The sequence below is a fragment of the Rhinoderma darwinii genome, unplaced genomic scaffold (assembly GCF_050947455.1).
Source record: "Rhinoderma darwinii isolate aRhiDar2 unplaced genomic scaffold, aRhiDar2.hap1 Scaffold_1975, whole genome shotgun sequence".
Lineage (NCBI taxonomy): Eukaryota > Metazoa > Chordata > Amphibia > Anura > Rhinodermatidae > Rhinoderma > Rhinoderma darwinii.
The window spans coordinates 16,701-35,810 of NW_027462337.1; the positions used below are offsets into that span (position 1 = coordinate 16,701).

A 19,110-nucleotide genomic window follows, 5' to 3' on the forward strand; every position below is an offset into this window, starting at 1 on the left:
GAGGAATCGACATAAAAACGCCTTCCTGGCAACGCCCAAATGCCCTCCTGCCGTGCAAACACTGGCAGCAGCAGCAGCAGCAGCAGCAGTAAGTGCATGCCCACTGCCACCCCTTCTCCTTTCACACCTTGTATCAGCTTTAATCCAGTCCAGTGCTGCCTGCTGAGCAGCACTGACCAACACTGCCTGGGCCCAGGCTTTTATCTCTGAGGCCCCATTATGATGTCAGAAAGCTGGCTCTGGCTCCTGAGGTCTCCACTATGACACGTGCAAAGTTCCGTCTGAACTTTATATAAGACGGTGCGGCTCAGTCAGTCACTCAGTGTTGCCTGAGAGGGCAACACTGCAACAGCCGGCCCCCAGGTTGTCTTTTTTTTGCACAGCTAGTTGCCTCCAGGAGGCCACAAGAGGGAGACAAGGGACTGCAAAATGGAAAATAGGCATCCACCAACTTTACAGACAACTTGTTCTCCTTGCTCCTACAACCTCCATCCTTGCACAGTTTGTTATTCTTCCAGGTAACATAGTAACAAATCCAAATTGCTGCTCTCTTTGTAGGCAAGCAAGGGTTTGTTGCAACTGCAATTCTTACTTCTTCTTGAAATGTAGGGACCACAGTACATTCCATCACATCCATCTAGTGTACACAGGTAGGTCCATTGTGACGGGCGGGCGGGCGGGCGGGCGGGCTGGCTGCTTTAATGTCTGTTTGCTGTTCCCCTACTCCACTCCACTATTTGACTATGGTGCTGCATCAATCAGTGGCTGGCTCAGGTGCAGCTCTTTAACCTACCTAGGAGGGAGGGCGGAGAGAAGACAAGGAAGGTGAATGAGCTGTTCCAATGTGAAATGCCGGAAACACAGAAACACAGACGACACAAAACAAGAGGTGGCAATGTATTAATTGATTGCATTTAATAAATTAGCTCATTATCACACATGACTGTACAAATGCATTGTCCAACAGGTGTTGAAATAATGGGATTAAAAGGGGAGATCCCATCCGAAAGACAAAAACAATGGCAAACACAAAAAGCACTTTTGGAATCTGATTTTAGTAAACACATAAGGAAAGGGTGCACCGGTCCTGGAAATACTGCAATACCAGGTCAATGCGTGGAGTGGACAGAGCAAGCTCTATTTCCATCTCCCTGTTCTAAAAATCCATTTAATATATGGTCCCCAGATAGGGGACGTATCAGATATTAAACTGATAAGAACAGATACTACACTTGATCTTAGCCAAAAGGCCGAGAAGCGATAACCCGAACGTGCCGCGCGTTTTGCTTCTTTTGCTTGCACCACAATGCAGTGCTGAAAGAGGAGGAATCGACATAAAAACGCCTTCCTGGCAACGCCCAAATGCCCTCCTGCCGTGCAAACACTGGCAGCAGCAGCAGCAGCAGCAGCAGTAAGTGCATGCCCACTGCCACCCCTTCTCCTTTCACACCTTGTATCAGCTTTAATCCAGTCCAGTGCTGCCTGCTGAGCAGCACTGACCAACACTGCCTGGGCCCAGGCTTTTATCTCTGAGGCCCCATTATGATGTCAGAAAGCTGGCTCTGGCTCCTGAGGTCTCCACTATGACACGTGCAAAGTTCCGTCTGAACTTTATATAAGACGGTGCGGCTCAGTCAGTCACTCAGTGTTGCCTGAGAGGGCAACACTGCAACAGCCGGCCCCCAGGCTGTCTTTTTTTTGCACAGCTAGTTGCCTCCAGGAGGCCACAAGAGGGAGACAAGGGACTGCAAAATGGAAAATAGGCATCCACCAACTTTACAGACAACTTGTTCTCCTTGCTCCTACAACCTCCATCCTTGCACAGTTTGTTATTCTTCCAGGTAACATAGTAACAAATCCAAATTGCTGCTCTCTTTGTAGGCAAGCAAGGGTTTGTTGCAACTGCAATTCTTACTTCTTCTTGAAATGTAGGGACCACAGTACATTCCATCACATCCATCTAGTGTACACAGGTAGGTCCATTGTGACTTCTGGCTGCTTTAATGGCTGTTTGCTGTTCCCCTACTCCACTCCACTATTTGACTATGGTGCTGCATCAATCAGTGGCTGGCTCAGGTGCAGCTCTTTAACCTACCTAGGAGGGAGGGCGGAGAGAAGACAAGGAAGGTGAATGAACTGTTCCAATGTGAAATGCCGGAAACACAGAAACACAGACGACACAAAACAAGAGGTGGCAATGTATTAATTAATTGCATTTAATAAATTAGCTCATTATCACACATGACTGTACAAATGCATTGTCCAACAGGTGTTGAAATAATGGGATTAAAAGGGGAGATCCCATCCGAAAGACAAAAACAATGGCAAACACAAAAAGCACTTTTGGAATCTGATTTTAGTAAACACATAAGGAAAGGGTGCACCGGTCCTGGAAATACTGCAATACCAGGTCAATGCGTGGAGTGGACAGAGCAAGCTCTATTTCCATCTCCCTGTTCTAAAAATCCATTTAATATATGGTCCCCAGATAGGGGACGTATCAGATATTAAACTGATAAGAACAGATACTACACTTGATCTTAGCCAAAAGGCCGAGAAGCGATAACCCGAACGTGCCGCGCGTTTTGCTTCTTTTGCTTGCACCACAATGCAGTGCTGAAAGAGGAGGAATCGACATAAAAACGCCTTCCTGGCAACGCCCAAATGCCCTCCTGCCGTGCAAACACTGGCAGCAGCAGCAGCAGCAGCAGCAGTAAGTGCATGCCCACTGCCACCCCTTCTCCTTTCACACCTTGTATCAGCTTTAATCCAGTCCAGTGCTGCCTGCTGAGCAGCACTGACCAACACTGCCTGGGCCCAGGCTTTTATCTCTGAGGCCCCATTATGATGTCAGAAAGCTGGCTCTGGCTCCTGAGGTCTCCACTATGACACGTGCAAAGTTCCGTCTGAACTTTATATAAGACGGTGCGGCTCAGTCAGTCACTCAGTGTTGCCTGAGAGGGCAACACTGCAACAGCCGGCCCCCAGGCTGTCTTTTTTTTGCACAGCTAGTTGCCTCCAGGAGGCCACAAGAGGGAGACAAGGGACTGCAAAATGGAAAATAGGCATCCACCAACTTTACAGACAACTTGTTCTCCTTGCTCCTACAACCTCCATCCTTGCACAGTTTGTTATTCTTAAAGGTAACATAGTAACAAATCCAAATTGCTGCTCTCTTTGTAGGCAAGCAAGGGTTTGTTGCAACTGCAATTCTTACTTCTTCTTGAAATGTAGGGACCACAGTACATTCCATCACATCCATCTAGTGTACACAGGTAGGTCCATTGTGACGGGCGGGCGGGCGGGCTGGCTGCTTTAATGGCTGTTTGCTGTTCCCCTACTCCACTCCACTATTTGACTATGGTGCTGCATCAATCAGTGGCTGGCTCAGGTGCAGCTCTTTAACCTACCTAGGAGGGAGGGCGGAGAGAAGACAAGGAAGGTGAATGAGCTGTTCCAATGTGAAATGCCGGAAACACAGAAACACAGACGACACAAAACAAGAGGTGGCAATGTATTAATTAATTGCATTTAATAAATTAGCTCATTATCACACATGACTGTACAAATGCATTGTCCAACAGGTGTTGAAATAATAGGATTAAAAGGGGAGATCCCATCCGAAAGACAAAAACAATGGCAAACACAAAAAGCACTTTTGGAATCTGATTTTAGTAAACACATAAGGAAAGGGTGCACCGGTCCTGGAAATACTGCAATACCAGGTCAATGCGTGGAGTGGACAGAGCAAGCTCTATTTCCATCTCCCTGTTCTAAAAATCCATTTAATATATGGTCCCCAGATAGGGGACGTATCAGATATTAAACTGATAAGAACAGATACTACACTTGATCTTAGCCAAAAGGCCGAGAAGCGATAACCCGAACGGACCGCGCGTTGACCGAGCCTGCCCAATACTGCTGTTCACCCCTTGCAGCGATTCAGCCTACTCCTAGGCAATTCCATGGGGCCCTGCAGGCTCACACACACTCACAGCTACTAAGCGGGAGGTGAATGAAGGCCGGAGAGGAAGCAAGACAGGATTTGCTTCTTTTGCTTGCACCACAATGCAGTGCTGAAAGAGGAGGAATCGACATAAAAACGCCTTCCTGGCAACGCCCAAATGCCCTCCTGCCGTGCAAACACTGGCAGCAGCAGCAGCAGCAGTAAGTGCATGCCCACTGCCACCCCTTCTCCTTTCACACCTTGTATCAGCTTTAATCCAGTCCAGTGCTGCCTGCTGAGCAGCACTGACCAACACTGCCTGGGCCCAGGCTTTTATCTCTGAGGCCCCATTATGATGTCAGAAAGCTGGCTCTGGCTCCTGAGGTCTCCACTATGACACGTGCAAAGTTCCGTCTGAACTTTATATAAGACGGTGCGGCTCAGTCAGTCACTCAGTATTGCCTGAGAGGGCAACACTGCAACAGCCGGCCCCCAGGCTGTCTTTTTTTTGCACAGCTAGTTGCCTCCAGGAGGCCACAAGAGGGAGACAAGGGACTGCAAAATGGAAAATAGGCATCCACCAACTTTACAGACAACTTGTTCTCCTTGCTCCTACAACCTCCATCCTTGCACAGTTTGTTATTCTTCCAGGTAACATAGTAACAAATCCAAATTGCTGCTCTCTTTGTAGGCAAGCAAGGGTTTGTTGCAACTGCAATTCTTACTTCTTCTTGAAATGTAGGGACCACAGTACATTCCATCACATCCATCTAGTGTACACAGGTAGGTCCATTGTGACGGGCGGGCGGGCGGGCTGGCTGCTTTAATGGCTGTTTGCTGTTCCCCTACTCCACTCCACTATTTGACTATGGTGCTGCATCAATCAGTGGCTGGCTCAGGTGCAGCTCTTTAACCTACCTAGGAGGGAGGGCGGAGAGAAGACAAGGAAGGTGAATGAGCTGTTCCAATGTGAAATGCCGGAAACACAGAAACACAGACGACACAAAACAAGAGGTGGCAATGTATTAATTAATTGCATTTAATAAATTAGCTCATTATCACACATGACTGTACAAATGCATTGTCCAACAGGTGTTGAAATAATGGGATTAAAAGGGGAGATCCCATCCGAAAGACAAAAACAATGGCAAACACAAAAAGCACTTTTGGAATCTGATTTTAGTAAACACATAAGGAAAGGGTGCACCGGTCCTGGAAATACTGCAATACCAGGTCAATGCGTGGAGTGGACAGAGCAAGCTCTATTTCCATCTCCCTGTTCTAAAAATCCATTTAATATATGGTCCCAAGATAGGGGACGTATCAGATATTAAACTGATAAGAACAGATACTACACTTGATCTTAGCCAAAAGGCCGAGAAGCGATAACCCGAACGGGCCGCGCGTTGACCGAGCCTGCCCAATACTGCTGTTCACCCCTTGCAGCGATTCAGCCTACTCCTAGGCAATTCCATGGGGCCCTGCAGGCTCACACACACTCACAGCTACTAAGCGGGAGGTGAATAAAGGCCGGAGAGGAAGCAAGACAGGATTTGCTTCTTTTGCTTGCACCACAATGCAGTGCTGAAAGAGGAGGAATCAACATAAAAACGCCTTCCTGGCAACGCCCAAATGCCCTCCTGCCGTGCAAACACTGGCAGCAGCAGCAGCAGCAGCAGCAGTAAGTGCATGCCCACTGCCACCCCTTCTCCTTTCACACCTTGTATCAGCTTTAATCCAGTCCAGTGCTGCCTGCTGAGCAGCACTGACCAACACTGCCTGGGCCCAGGCTTTTATCTCTGAGGCCCCATTATGATGTCAGAAAGCTGGCTCTGGCTCCTGAGGTCTCCACTATGACACGTGCAAAGTTCCGTCTGAACTTTATATAAGACGGTGCGGCTCAGTCAGTCACTCAGTGTTGCCTGAGAGGGCAACACTGCAACAGCCGGCCCCCAGGCTGTCTTTTTTTTGCACAGCTAGTTGCCTCCAGGAGGCCACAAGAGGGAGACAAGGGACTGCAAAATGGAAAATAGGCATCCACCAACTTTACAGACAACTTGTTCTCCTTGCTCCTACAACCTCCATCCTTGCACAGTTTGTTATTCTTCCAGGTAACATAGTAACAAATCCAAATTGCTGCTCTCTTTGTAGGCAAGCAAGGGTTTGTTGCAACTGCAATTCTTACTTCTTCTTGAAATGTAGGGACCACAGTACATTCCATCACATCCATCTAGTGTACACAGGTAGGTCCATTGTGACGGGCGGGCGGGCGGGCTGGCTGCTTTAATGGCTGTTTGCTGTTCCCCTACTCCACTCCACTATTTGACTATGGTGCTGCATCAATCAGTGGCTGGCTCAGGTGCAGCTCTTTAACCTACCTAGGAGGGAGGGCGGAGAGAAGACAAGGAAGGTGAATGAGCTGTTCCAATGTGAAATGCCGGAAACACAGAAACACAGACGACACAAAACAAGAGGTGGCAATGTATTAATTAATTGCATTTAATAAATTAGCTCATTATCACACATGACTGTACAAATGCATTGTCCAACAGGTGTTGAAATAATGGGATTAAAAGGGGAGATCCCATCCGAAAGACAAAAACAATGGCAAACACAAAAAGCACTTTTGGAATCTGATTTTAGTAAACACATAAGGAAAGGGTGCACCGGTCCTGGAAATACTGCAATACCAGGTCAATGCGTGGAGTGGACAGAGCAAGCTCTATTTCCATCTCCCTGTTCTAAAAATCCATTTAATATATGGTCTCCAGATAGGGGACGTATCAGATATTAAACTGATAAGAACAGATACTACACTTGATCTTAGCCAAAAGGCCGAGAAGCGATAACCCGAACGGGCCGCGCGTTGACTGAGCCTGCCCAATACTGCTGTTCACCCCTTGCAGCGATTCAGCCTACTCCTAGGCAATTCCATGGGGCCCTGCAGGCTCACACACACTCACAGCTACTAAGCGGGAGGTGAATAAAGGCCGGAGAGGAAGCAAGACAGGATTTGCTTCTTTTGCTTGCACCACAATGCAGTGCTGAAAGAGGAGGAATCGACATAAAAACGCCTTCCTGGCAACGCCCAAATGCCCTCCTGCCGTGCAAACACTGGCAGCAGCAGCAGCAGCAGTAAGTGCATGCCCACTGCCACCCCTTCTCCTTTCACACCTTGTATCAGCTTTAATCCAGTCCAGTGCTGCCTGCTGAGCAGCACTGACCAACACTGCCTGGGCCCAGGCTTTTATCTCTGAGGCCCCATTATGATGTCACAAAGCTGGCTCTGGCTCCTGAGGTCTCCACTATGACACGTGCAAAGTTCCGTCTGAACTTTATATAAGACGGTGCGGCTCAGTCAGTCACTCAGTGTTGCCTGAGAGGGCAACACTGCAACAGCCGGCCCCCAGGGCTGTCTTTTTTTTGCACAGCTAGTTGCCTCCAGGAGGCCACAAGAGGGAGACAAGGGACTGCAAAATGGAAAATAGGCATCCACCAACTTTACAGACAACTTGTTCTCCTTGCTCCTACAACCTCCATCCTTGCACAGTTTGTTATTCTTCCAGGTAACATAGTAACAAATCCAAATTGCTGCTCTCTTTGTAGGCAAGCAAGGGTTTGTTGCAACTGCAATTCTTACTTCTTCTTGAAATGTAGGGACCACAGTACATTCCATCGCATCCATCTAGTGTACACAGGTAGGTCCATTGTGACGGGCGGGCGGGCGGGCGGGCTGGCTGCTTTAATGGCTGTTTGCTGTTCCCCTACTCCACTCCACTATTTGACTATGGTGCTGCATCAATCAGTGGCTGGCTCAGGTGCAGCTCTTTAACCTACCTAGGAGGGAGGGCGGAGAGAAGACAAGGAAGGTGAATGAGCTGTTCCAATGTGAAATGCCGGAAACACAGAAACACAGACGACACAAAACAAGAGGTGGCAATGTATTAATTAATTGCATTTAATAAATTAGCTCATTATCACACATGACTGTACAAATGCATTGTCCAACAGGTGTTGAAATAATGGGATTAAAAGGGGAGATCCCATCCGAAAGACAAAAACAATGGCAAACACAAAAAGCACTTTTGGAATCTGATTTTAGTAAACACATAAGGAAAGGGTGCACCGGTCCTGGAAATACTGCAATACCAGGTCAATGCGTGGAGTGGACAGAGCAAGCTCTATTTCCATCTCCCTGTTCTAAAAATCCATTTAATATATGGTCCCCAGATAGGGGACGTATCAGATATTAAACTGATAAGAACAGATTTTTTTTTTTTTTTTTTTTTTTTTTTTTCTACTCAGATTTGAAATCTTAAAACGCAAAACATAGGTTGAAAGTCTTAGATTTCATCAAAACCATCATTGTAGTATGAATATATAATTTTCATGATCTTATCCATTTTTTAATTGTTATTATTACTTTTTTTCTCTTTTTTTAATATGTTTTGTTTTCTGTTTTTTTTTTTTATTATATTTTAACTTTTTTTTTTTTTTTTTTTTTACAGGTATAGCAAAGAAGAAAACAATACAAGATTACACATCACAAGGTAAGTACATTCCACATTTCTGGTTTCCAAATCTCATTTGCTCTCACAGTACCTAGTAATAATTTATCTCTCCAAAAATATACATACAGATAGCTTAAACATAGTTTAAGACAGTTTTCAACAGATAGCTGATCTCTTTTAAATAATACAATATTTCTTGCTTTCCATAAAGCCATCTTAACACATGTAAATATTAACCATACGACTTTAAAATCCTCTTTACCAATGCCCAATCCATAAAAGATCATATCAAAATCAAAATGATCAATTTTGCTCAAATATTTAACTAAGATGCTAACTTTCCTCCAAATCTTTTGTGCAAATGAGCAATTCCAAAAAATATGCGTTGGCGTTTCACTTCCGCTACATCTTACTCTTGGGCATCTTTCATGTCTTACCAAACCTCTTCTATGCTGAAATTCTCTTGTAGGTAAGCAATCCTTCAACATACACCACAACAGGTCCTTATGTTCGTTAGACAAGTAAAACAGGTTAACATTGATCCAAATACCTTGTACAATTCTTACAGAGAAACCTGTTACAGAACTCATAATTTTCCTCTCATCTAAGATCTTTAACACTTTTCTATGATTAGTAATAATACTTAAGTCAGATTTTAACAACTCAAACTCCCTTAAAATTTTCTCTAAAATAATATAATGTTCTGGTGGTAAAAACTTATATGGTCTGTTTAAGTCAATTTCTAACCACTTGTATTTCCTTATATAAAACCCAAGATTATAAATAAGAAAAGTTTTTATCTTTGAACTGGGCCCCAATAAAGTGCTTGTACAATAGGCCAAATATTTAATATACAAAAAAGACCTAATATCGGGGAAGCCTTTCCCTCCTTTATTCTTAGGTTTATACAACTCCTCCCTTTTGACTCTTTCCATATTTGATTTCCATAGGAAATAAAAACAGATTTTAATACGTTTTTTCATGATATTATTTGGGGGGATAAAAACAGCAGATATGTACAAAATCATGGGGAGTAAAACCTGTTTTATGATCAAAATTTTACCTTCAAGAGTCAAAGTTCGCAAATTCCAAAAGGAAATCTTTTTCCTTACCCTTTCCAGCAAGGATTCCCAATTTTTTATATTCCCACAAGATTCTGAAAAATAGATACCTAAAATCTTCATGTCATGCATTTTAAGCAACTTACAATCAGGTTCAAGGGTAAATTTCCCAATTGTTAAAACACCGGTTTTATCTAAATTCACTTTGAAACCTGATGCTCCACAGAACCAATCCACTGTTCTTAAAACCCTATTAAAACTTCTAAGATCACGCACCAAAACTGTCACGTCATCCATATATGCAATAACTTTAACTTGTTCATTTTTACAGCCTGGGATAAAAAAACCGTTAATTACTTTATCTTTCCTAAAGGCCTCTAAGAGGGGTTCAATTGCACATATAAATAAGATAGGTGACAGAGGGCAGCCCTGTTTCACCCCACATCGAATATGAACTTTATCAGATAAGGAACCATTAACTGAAATTTTACTAAAACCTCCATTGTATAAGATTTTAATACGATTAATAAAACCCTCTGAACATCCTAATTTGCTTAAAACTGTGAATAAGAAATCGTGTGAAACTCGATCATAAGCTTTTTCAAAATCAAAGGAGATCAAAGCTAAATCCTGATTGCGGTCCTTGCTGTCCCAAATAATATCCCGTAGCAAAACCAAAGAATCGACAATTTTTCTTTTTGGCACAGCGCATGTCTGGTCAACCCCAATTATTGATGCTATCACTTTTTTTAAACGATTCCCTAACAATTTTGCATAAATTTTATAATCGGTGTTCAGTAGCGTAATTGGCCTCCAATTCTTGATTAATTTTTTATCACCTTTTTTAAAAATTAAAACAATAAGACCCTCCAACCAGGACTCCGGGATTATTAATGAAGATTCAATTTGAGAAAAAACTTTGAACACATCCTCACCTATTACATCCCAAAATTTTTTATAGAATTCTATTGGTAGACCATCCATACCAGGGGTTTTTAAATTCTGAAAACTATTAATCGTATCTAATATTTCATTTTTAGTAAATTCCTCCTCTAGAAACATCATCTCATCAGTGCTAAGCTTTTTATCTAACAACCCCATAAAATGTTCCTTTAAAGAGGAATCAAGCACCTTTTCGGAAAATAATTCCTCATAAAAATTTTTTGCTTTTAATAATTTTTCTTCACGGTTTGTTTCCCCTTCTAGACACTCAATAAAATCTTTTTTCCCGTAAATTTTTTTAAAAAAGAAATGAGAGCATTTCTCATCCTTTTCAAGGATTCTTACACGAGAGTTGAAAATAATCTCTTTCCCTTTTTCTTTTAATAAATTTTTTATCTGACTTTTTACATACTCAATTTGATCATCCATTTCTATACCATTGTTTCTAAATAGGTAAAAACATTGGAGCCTAGAACTAAGATCAATGTATAGTTTCTTTTTTGCATAGGCTATCTTCTTCCCATATTTAACAAAGAAGGTTTTAAAACTCCTCTTCATGAAATCCCACCACTCCAATACATTATTAAACTCGCCCTCTTTTTGTTTTAGTTTATCATAAAACTTACAGAATTCTTCTTTAACCTTACTTCCTTCCAAGAGGGACACATTAAGTTTCCAGTGTGATGGCACCTTACCTTCTGAAACCTCATAATTTAGTGTACATTCAATTAACTTGTGATCTGAAAAACAACTGTCAAAGGATTTAAAAGAAGAACACATCAAATCACTAGATACAAAAATATAATCTAGTCTAGATGAGCATCCACGATTACTCCAAGTAAGCTCATACTCTTTCCTTTTTCCACCTAGTTCCCAGGTATCTTTAAGGTTACAGGCAGAAAGAATATTTTTCAAAACAGATACTGATCCTTCTTTTTTTTTACAGATTTGGCAGTTAAAATCACCACCAATGATGATGGGATCTGAACCAACAATAAACAACTGTAGTAACTCAAAAAGGTGAATTCTCAAATTTTTTTCTGTATTTGCATATATGCAAAAACACTTGATTTTTTTGCTATCTTTTAAAACCTCCACCATAAGTATGCGCCCTGGGTATATTTCTTCATGCCTAACAATTTCCCAATCTTTAGAACATAAAAAACCTATCCCGTCACTTTTGAATTCGTTTCCACCTGAAAAACAAGATTTACCTTTCCATATACCTTGTAGATACTTATAACATAATCTCTTTTCTAAATTACATTCCTGTAAGAAAACAAAGTCATAATTTTCATTATTAAAAAAATCATAAATGGCTGTATGTTTATATTGGTTATTAAACCCCTGAACATTCAGGGAGGCAGCCCTGATCATCTTTTAACCAAGATGCCAGGGCTTTCTCCCCCGCCCTCATCGATAAATGGTGGAGAAGTATCAATCTTCAGATCTTCAGCTCCAGATGAGTCAGAGGGAGAAATATCTCCAAGAAGATCATAAACCTTGCTTTTCTTCCCACTTTGGTCAGTCTCTTCATCACTCACTTTCTCTTCTTCTCTAGTATATCTTTTTAAACTTTTTGTTGCCACCTCCATCTCCTCCTGAGCACCAGACGAACCTGCTTGCCCAGGGGGTGAAAGGGGAGTCTCCAACACCACAGTTAATTCCTCTTTTTTCTTCTCCTTTTTCTCTTTTGATATTTTTTTCTCTTTTTCTACCACTGAAGCCTCCACACCTGAGGATTTTGTTTTCCCCTGGGAGCTCTTTTTATCCTTCTTTTTTTCCTCTTTTTTTTCCTTGCCCTTATTCTGTACCACAGAACCTATAGGAGCCTGCGCCTCTTCTGGAGGCACGAAGTCCTCATCTGACAAAATTTCCTCCACTCTTTTTTTAGGACAATCTGTTTCCTGATGAACGGAATCATGGCATTTCATGCAACGCTTACAGGCCATGTCAGCATGTCCATATTTGCGACATCTACGACAGTATTGGGGCATCCCCGTAAAAAAAAGATAACCCCTACTCCTGTTGATGAAAATAATAGGGGGTGGTCTCAGAACACCCCCCTCAGCAGTCGGATCTTTTTTAAAGACCACACTGTAGATCCTTTTCCCATTCCATGCACCGAAATTAGTAATCCCATGTTTCTTAAGGGTCACCTTCTCACAAAAGTTGTACAAAAAAGATGTGACTTCCATATCAGAAATAAATGGGTTGTACATTTGCACTGTCAGCAGTTTATATTGATATTGAAACAAAGGAAGGACCTTTACTCCCTCCAACATAGCATGTCCTCTATTTCGCTCATAGAGAGCATACGCTGCTTCACAAATCCCACAAGAGTTCAAAGTAACATCGTGAATTCCACGGGAGTTAAACGATTGAACACAAAAATAATCCCCATCCTTGATCTTCAGGATAGGACCAAACACATTGGAATAAAGAAACCCCAGTTCTTTTACCTGGCGGTATTGCGGCGAGATGACAAAACGAATCGTGTCCTTCAAAGGAGTATCATCCGCAAAGAAGTCCTGGAAATTATCCGATCTTCCTTCCATCGTTCCAAATGAAAAATATACTCACAGCCCAGAAATCCAAGCTCGATCGCCTCCTGATCCAAATCGATAATCCAGAATCCCACGTCCAAAGAATTTCTCCCTCCACGAAAAGAATCCGGATCCTCCTAAGGAAAAGGCACTACAGCTTTCAGCCACCCCTCAATAGCAGCAGTTCGGTCCGAAAACCGAAAAGGCCGAGCAGGTAGGTTTCCACTGTAGGAACCTTGCCTAATGGTTTCAAACCCACTACAGATCTGAGCCAAAAGGCCGAGAAGCGATAACCCGAACGGGCCGCGCGCTGACCGAGCCTGCCCAATACTGCTGTTCACCCCTTACAGCGATTCAGCCTACTCCTAGGCAATTCCATGGGGCCCTGCAGGCTCACACACACTCACAGCTACGCGAGAGGTGAATAAAGGCCGGAGAGGAAGCAAGACAGGATTTGCTTCTTTTGCTTGCACCACAATGCAGTGCTGAAAGAGGAGGAATCGACATAAAAACGCCTTCCTGGCAACGCCCAAATGCCCTCCTGCCGTGCAAACACTGGCAGCAGCAGCAGCAGCAGCAGCAGCAGTAAGTGCATGCCCACTGCCACCCCTTCTCCTTTCACACCTTGTATCAGCTTTAATCCAGTCCAGTGCTGCCTGCTGAGCAGCACTGACCAACACTGCCTGGGCCCAGGCTTTTATCTCTGAGGCCCCATTATGATGTCAGAAAGCTGGCTCTGGCTCCTGAGGTCTCCACTATGACACGTGCAAAGTTCCGTCTGAACTTTATATAAGACGGTGCGGCTCAGTCAGTCACTCAGTGTTGCCTGAGAGGGCAACACTGCAACAGCCGGCCCCCAGGCTGTCTTTTTTTTGCACAGCTAGTTGCCTCCAGGAGGCCACAAGAGGGAGACAAGGGACTGCAAAATGGAAAATAGGCATCCACCAACTTTACAGACAACTTGTTCTCCTTGCTCCTACAACCTCCATCCTTGCACAGTTTGTTATTCTTCCAGGTAACATAGTAACAAATCCAAATTGCTGCTCTCTTTGTAGGCAAGCAAGGGTTTGTTGCAACTGCAATTCTTACTTCTTCCTGAAATGTAGGGAACACAGTACATTCCATCACATCCATCTAGTGTACACAGGTAGGTCCATTGTGACGGGCGGGCGGGCGGGCGGGCGGGCTGGCTGCTTTAATGGCTGTTTGCTGTTCCCCTACTCCACTCCACTATTTGACTATGGTGCTGCATCAATCAGTGGCTGGCTCAGGTGCAGCTCTTTAACCTACCTAGGAGGGAGGGCGGAGAGAAGACAAGGAAGGTGAATGAGCTGTTCCAATGTGAAATGCCGGAAACACAGAAACACAGACGACACAAAACAAGAGGTGGCAATGTATTAATTAATTGCATTTAATAAATTAGCTCATTATCACACATGACTGTACAAATGCATTGTCCAACAGGTGTTGAAATAATGGGATTAAAAGGGGAGATCCCATCCGAAAGACAAAAACAATGGCAAACACAAAAAGCACTTTTGGAATCTGATTTTAGTAAACACATAAGGAAAGGGTGCACCGGTCCTGGAAATACTGCAATACCAGGTCAATGCGTGGAGTGGACAGAGCAAGCTCTATTTCCATCTCCCTGTTCTAAAAATCCATTTAATATATGGTCCCCAGATAAGGGACGTATCAGATATTAAACTGATAAGAACAGATTTTTTTTTTTTTTTTTTTTTTTTTATTAAATCCTCAGATGGGATATTCAACGGTCCAAAACTACCATTAGAACATCAGTAACAGTTATAGGGCACTGTTTCCCATCATCATGTGGACTTTCTTTATTTCCAACAAATAATACACATAAATAAACATAAAATAGCTATTAGGAACAATTTACTACATCTATCCACTTTCTCACTTTCCACACTCCTTCAGCATCTTCTCCTCTTCTCCTTTTATCCCACAAAAAACAAACATATAATTTTCCTAACACCATTCTTACACTGTCTTTTACAGGAAGTTCTTTTCTTTTAAATACATACACATTTCTAACATCCCATAATACTTCTTTTATACATGCAAGCAGCAACCACAACACTCTCTCTTTTTCTCCATTACACGCACACAAACCAAACATAAACATTTCAAAAGATAACAAACTTACCCCAGTCAACTCTTTACATAACGGTCCCATTCTCTTTATCACTTCTCTTGCATACTGGCAATTCCAAAACAAATGAACAATACTCTCTTTTCCATTACAGCCAGACCTCGGGCACGCATCACTCCTGACCAAACCTCGATTCCTCTGGAACTCTCTAACCGGTAGTACTCCGTGAAGGCTTTGCCAGACTAACTCTCTCTGTTTATTCGTTAAGCCATCCATTCTTACTTTCTTCCATACTTTACTTACATCTCTTCCTCTCACCATATTTATACTACACTCAGTCTCTCTACATTCAATCATCCTATACACTAGACTCTTATTTCGCAACATTCTGACATCCACATCCCGTAATTCATATTTACCAAGGAACTTGTACATCCATACATACCACACAGGAATGACGAAGGAAACAGGACGACGCAAATCTCGCACACACCACTTCATTCGAATCAAATAGGTACCAAATAAATATCTACACATATATGCGTACTTTCCATCTGATCTAACTACTCTCAATAGAAAGATAACCAAATTTACCCCAAAATAAATTTCTAAATTTGGAAACCCAAGACCTCCCTTATCTATACTTTTCACTAAAATTTCTCTTTTAGCCCTCTCCATTTTGGATCCCCATAAAAAAACAAACAAAATTCTATTTAGACTCCTAAGACCCATATAGCTTGGTGGAAAGACTATGGCAATAAACAAAAAGATCGGTAAAATAATGCTTTTGATTACTAAGATTTTCCCAAAGAAGGATAAACTCCTCATTTTCCAAAAATTTAACTTGTTTTCAACTTTTTTCTTAGCATCTTCCCAACATTCTGCACCATCCAATCTTTCATTGAACTTTACACCCAAAACCTTAATTGGTCCATTCACTACATTCACTCCTATATCCCTCCTCAAAACGCCTTTTCCAAAATTTTTACATTCGCTCTTGTCCCAATTCACACGAAAAGCAGACACGCTACAAAAGAAGGACACTAGCAATTTCACTCGTCTCACTGAACACTCAGAATCACACCAAACACAAACATCATCCATATAACCACTTACTTTCCATTCTTTCCCTCCTCCACCTGGCACATGTACACCACGAATAACTTTGTCCTTTCTTATCATACACAACAAAGGTTCAATTGAACAAATAAAAACAATCGCAGACAACGGACATCCTTGACGCACGCCTGACAACACATTCACTTTCCTTCCTACATGCCCATTCAATAACACCCGACTATATATCCCTTTATATAGGCTTCTAATACGCCAGACAAACTCAACTGGAAACCCCATTCTAACTAAAACCTTAAATAAATAACTATGAGATAACCTGTCATAGGCTTTTTCAAAGTCTAAACTTAATAAAAAGACATCATTTTTCCTCTCCATAGAGTCCCATAAACAATCTCTCAGCATACACACATTCTCATGCAATCTTCTTCCAGGCACTGCACAACACTGTTCTTCCCCAATCACACTCTCTATCACATCACGCATCCTATTCGCGATCACCTTTGCATAAATTTTATAATCACAATTGAGCAACGTTATTGGACGCCAATTCTTCAAATCTTTCAAATCCCCTTTTTTTGGTATCAATACAATTACTCCTGCACGCATACTCTCAACCATTTCTTCATTCGTCCACATATATTTACATACTTCGAAGAAATCACGCCCTATCACATCCCACATACGTCTATAAAATTCTATTGGTAATCCGTCTTCACCAGGCGTTTTATTTACCGCCATACTATTTATTACCTTCCATAATTCTTCTATCACCAACTCTTTCATGACACCTTGTTTTTCTACATCACTCAACTTACCATCCAAAACTTTTAGCACATCACTTTCCATATCTTCATCTCTCCACTTATTTGCATACAAATCCTCATAAAAACTCGCAACTTCTTCACTTACTCCATCACCGCTCACCTCATTGCCATCTCTTCCAACCAACACATTCATACTTTGTCTTTTACTAAAGACTTTTTTGAAAAAAAACCTGCTACACTTCTCATCAAACTCCATTTTATCTAATTTTGCCCTATAAATAATACTTTTTCCTCTATCATTCAAATATTCATTAATCTCTCTTCTTACACACAAGATATCTTCATTCACTTCCGCACCGCTCTCTCTCAATTTATACAATAAATTCAGACGTGCATTTAGTCTCACATACTTCTCTCTTTTAACTGCAGCAGTTTTATACCCAAGATTCCTAAAAAATATTTTTGTTTTCCATTTAACCCAATCCCACCATTTACCTATATTATTGAAAGTTCCTTTTTGTCTACACCAACTCTCATACTTTCTAGCATACTCCTTTCTCACATCTTCACTTTCCATCAAATTAACATTTAATTTCCATAAACCACGCCCAGACACATTGTTTACATCCACATCTACTTCACATATAACCAATTCATGGTCAGAAAATACCACTTGCTGTTGACTGTAACTTAAAGGAACTAAGTTCCGAGAAATAAAACAATAATCTAAACAACTATGTATTCTACCTCTATCTGCATGATAGGTATTCAACCTGGGATCGATTTTGCATAATTTCTGCATGTCCGATAAATGAAAATCATTAATTATTTCTAATAATACTTTCCCTGAAATATCGACAGTACTTTTACTAATATCACAGTTCATGTCTCCAACTAATATTACCGGTAGCCCTCCTGGAACGAAAAACTTAATTTTATCAAACAAATTTTTTCTTTCAACTTTGTCCGTTGACGCATAAACATTAATGATACAAAACCTAACATTTTTATAGCTAAAAAAGGCCAAGATACACCTCCCCTCCTCTATAACTGTATAACTAATAAGAGACACTTCTTTTCCCTTAACTAAAATTCCCAGCCCATCATTTTTATTTGATACACTCCATGACCAAATTGAACTTCCATGCACCCATTCATCACTACTAATTGCTTCATTCAAACCACATTCTTGCAAACAATATATGACTGCATTTTCTTGTGCAAGAAACTCTAATATGGCAGTTCGTCTATTCTTAGTTTTAAACACTCTCACATTTTGTGAAGCGATTTTGACTCCCATATTGCCAAAAAACTTTTAGCTCATGGAGAACACTGAAAAAACAGAACAAAGGAAAAACATTATCTATAAAGTTCCACCACCATCCACAACGTCCGCAATGTCTTCCTCCAGCGTTTGCAACGAAGAGCCGGCTTGCGGGGTTTGGTTTTCACCCTCCTCACTACGTCTTTTCTTGAAAACCCTCCTCTGCACGCACAATGCTTGGCCATCTTCGTCTGATTCATCCCCACCACCCTCCCTTTGACTCTTTACCGTCTCTATGCTTGATGGGAACTCATGAATATTCGTTGGATCTGATTCATGCACCGCCTCCCCTGCCTCTTCAAACAGCTCCTCAAAGTGCCTCATCAGGGGTAAGAAAGGGTGGGGCCCACCTGGTTGCAAAATCTGTGGCTCACTTACTTTCAGCTTCTGTGCTCCGCCCGAGTCTTTCACCACACTAGCATAAGACTTTACCTGTTGCATTTGTCTTTGCTTTCTTTGCTCCTCCTGTCTCTGCTGTGCTGCTTTGGTTTTTTCCTCATTTGCAGCCCTTTGAGCATCTGCTACAGGACAAAACTTGTACATGTGGTCAGTCCCCCCACACGCATCACAGGATTTTGGGGTGGGGCACTCACCTGCAGTGTGGCCTTCTTGTTTGCAATTTCTGCAACACACTGATTTATCACAGAAGACCTGTGTGTGACCAAAGGAAAAACATTTCCTGCAATACCTTGGCTGTCCTGGATAACTTAGAAAACCACGGTGCCCTGCGACAGAGAAACTTGACGGTGGGTGTTGAAAACCCCCAACACAGTTTAAGTCACGTTTCAGCTTGACTTGAAATCTGTACTTACAGTTAAAAATC

The 19,110-nt window shown here is 42.1% G+C and overlaps 6 non-coding genes and 1 pseudogene across 6 annotated transcripts; all 7 read right to left on the reverse strand.

The window, feature by feature from the left end:
* Positions 1-1,071: 1,071 nt before the first annotated feature.
* LOC142700840 (U2 spliceosomal RNA) lies at positions 1,072-1,262 on the reverse strand. Its single transcript, XR_012866721.1, has one exon. It is a non-coding gene; the product is annotated as a U2 spliceosomal RNA (small nuclear RNA).
* Positions 1,263-2,373: 1,111 nt separating this feature from the next.
* On the reverse strand, positions 2,374-2,564 carry LOC142700841 (U2 spliceosomal RNA). Its single transcript, XR_012866722.1, has one exon. It is a non-coding gene; the product is annotated as a U2 spliceosomal RNA (small nuclear RNA).
* Positions 2,565-3,688: 1,124 nt separating this feature from the next.
* LOC142700842 (U2 spliceosomal RNA) lies at positions 3,689-3,879 on the reverse strand. Its single transcript, XR_012866723.1, has one exon. It is a non-coding gene; the product is annotated as a U2 spliceosomal RNA (small nuclear RNA).
* Positions 3,880-5,142: 1,263 nt separating this feature from the next.
* On the reverse strand, positions 5,143-5,333 carry LOC142700854 (U2 spliceosomal RNA). Its single transcript, XR_012866734.1, has one exon. It is a non-coding gene; the product is annotated as a U2 spliceosomal RNA (small nuclear RNA).
* A 1,269-nt stretch (positions 5,334-6,602) lies between these two features.
* Positions 6,603-6,793, reverse strand: LOC142700853 (U2 spliceosomal RNA). The gene has a single exon (XR_012866733.1). It is a non-coding gene; the product is annotated as a U2 spliceosomal RNA (small nuclear RNA).
* A 1,268-nt stretch (positions 6,794-8,061) lies between these two features.
* LOC142700864 (U2 spliceosomal RNA) lies at positions 8,062-8,273 on the reverse strand (annotated as a pseudogene).
* Positions 8,274-14,574: 6,301 nt separating this feature from the next.
* Positions 14,575-14,772, reverse strand: LOC142700866 (U2 spliceosomal RNA). The gene has a single exon (XR_012866743.1). It is a non-coding gene; the product is annotated as a U2 spliceosomal RNA (small nuclear RNA).
* Between the last annotated feature and the right edge of the window lie 4,338 nt (positions 14,773-19,110).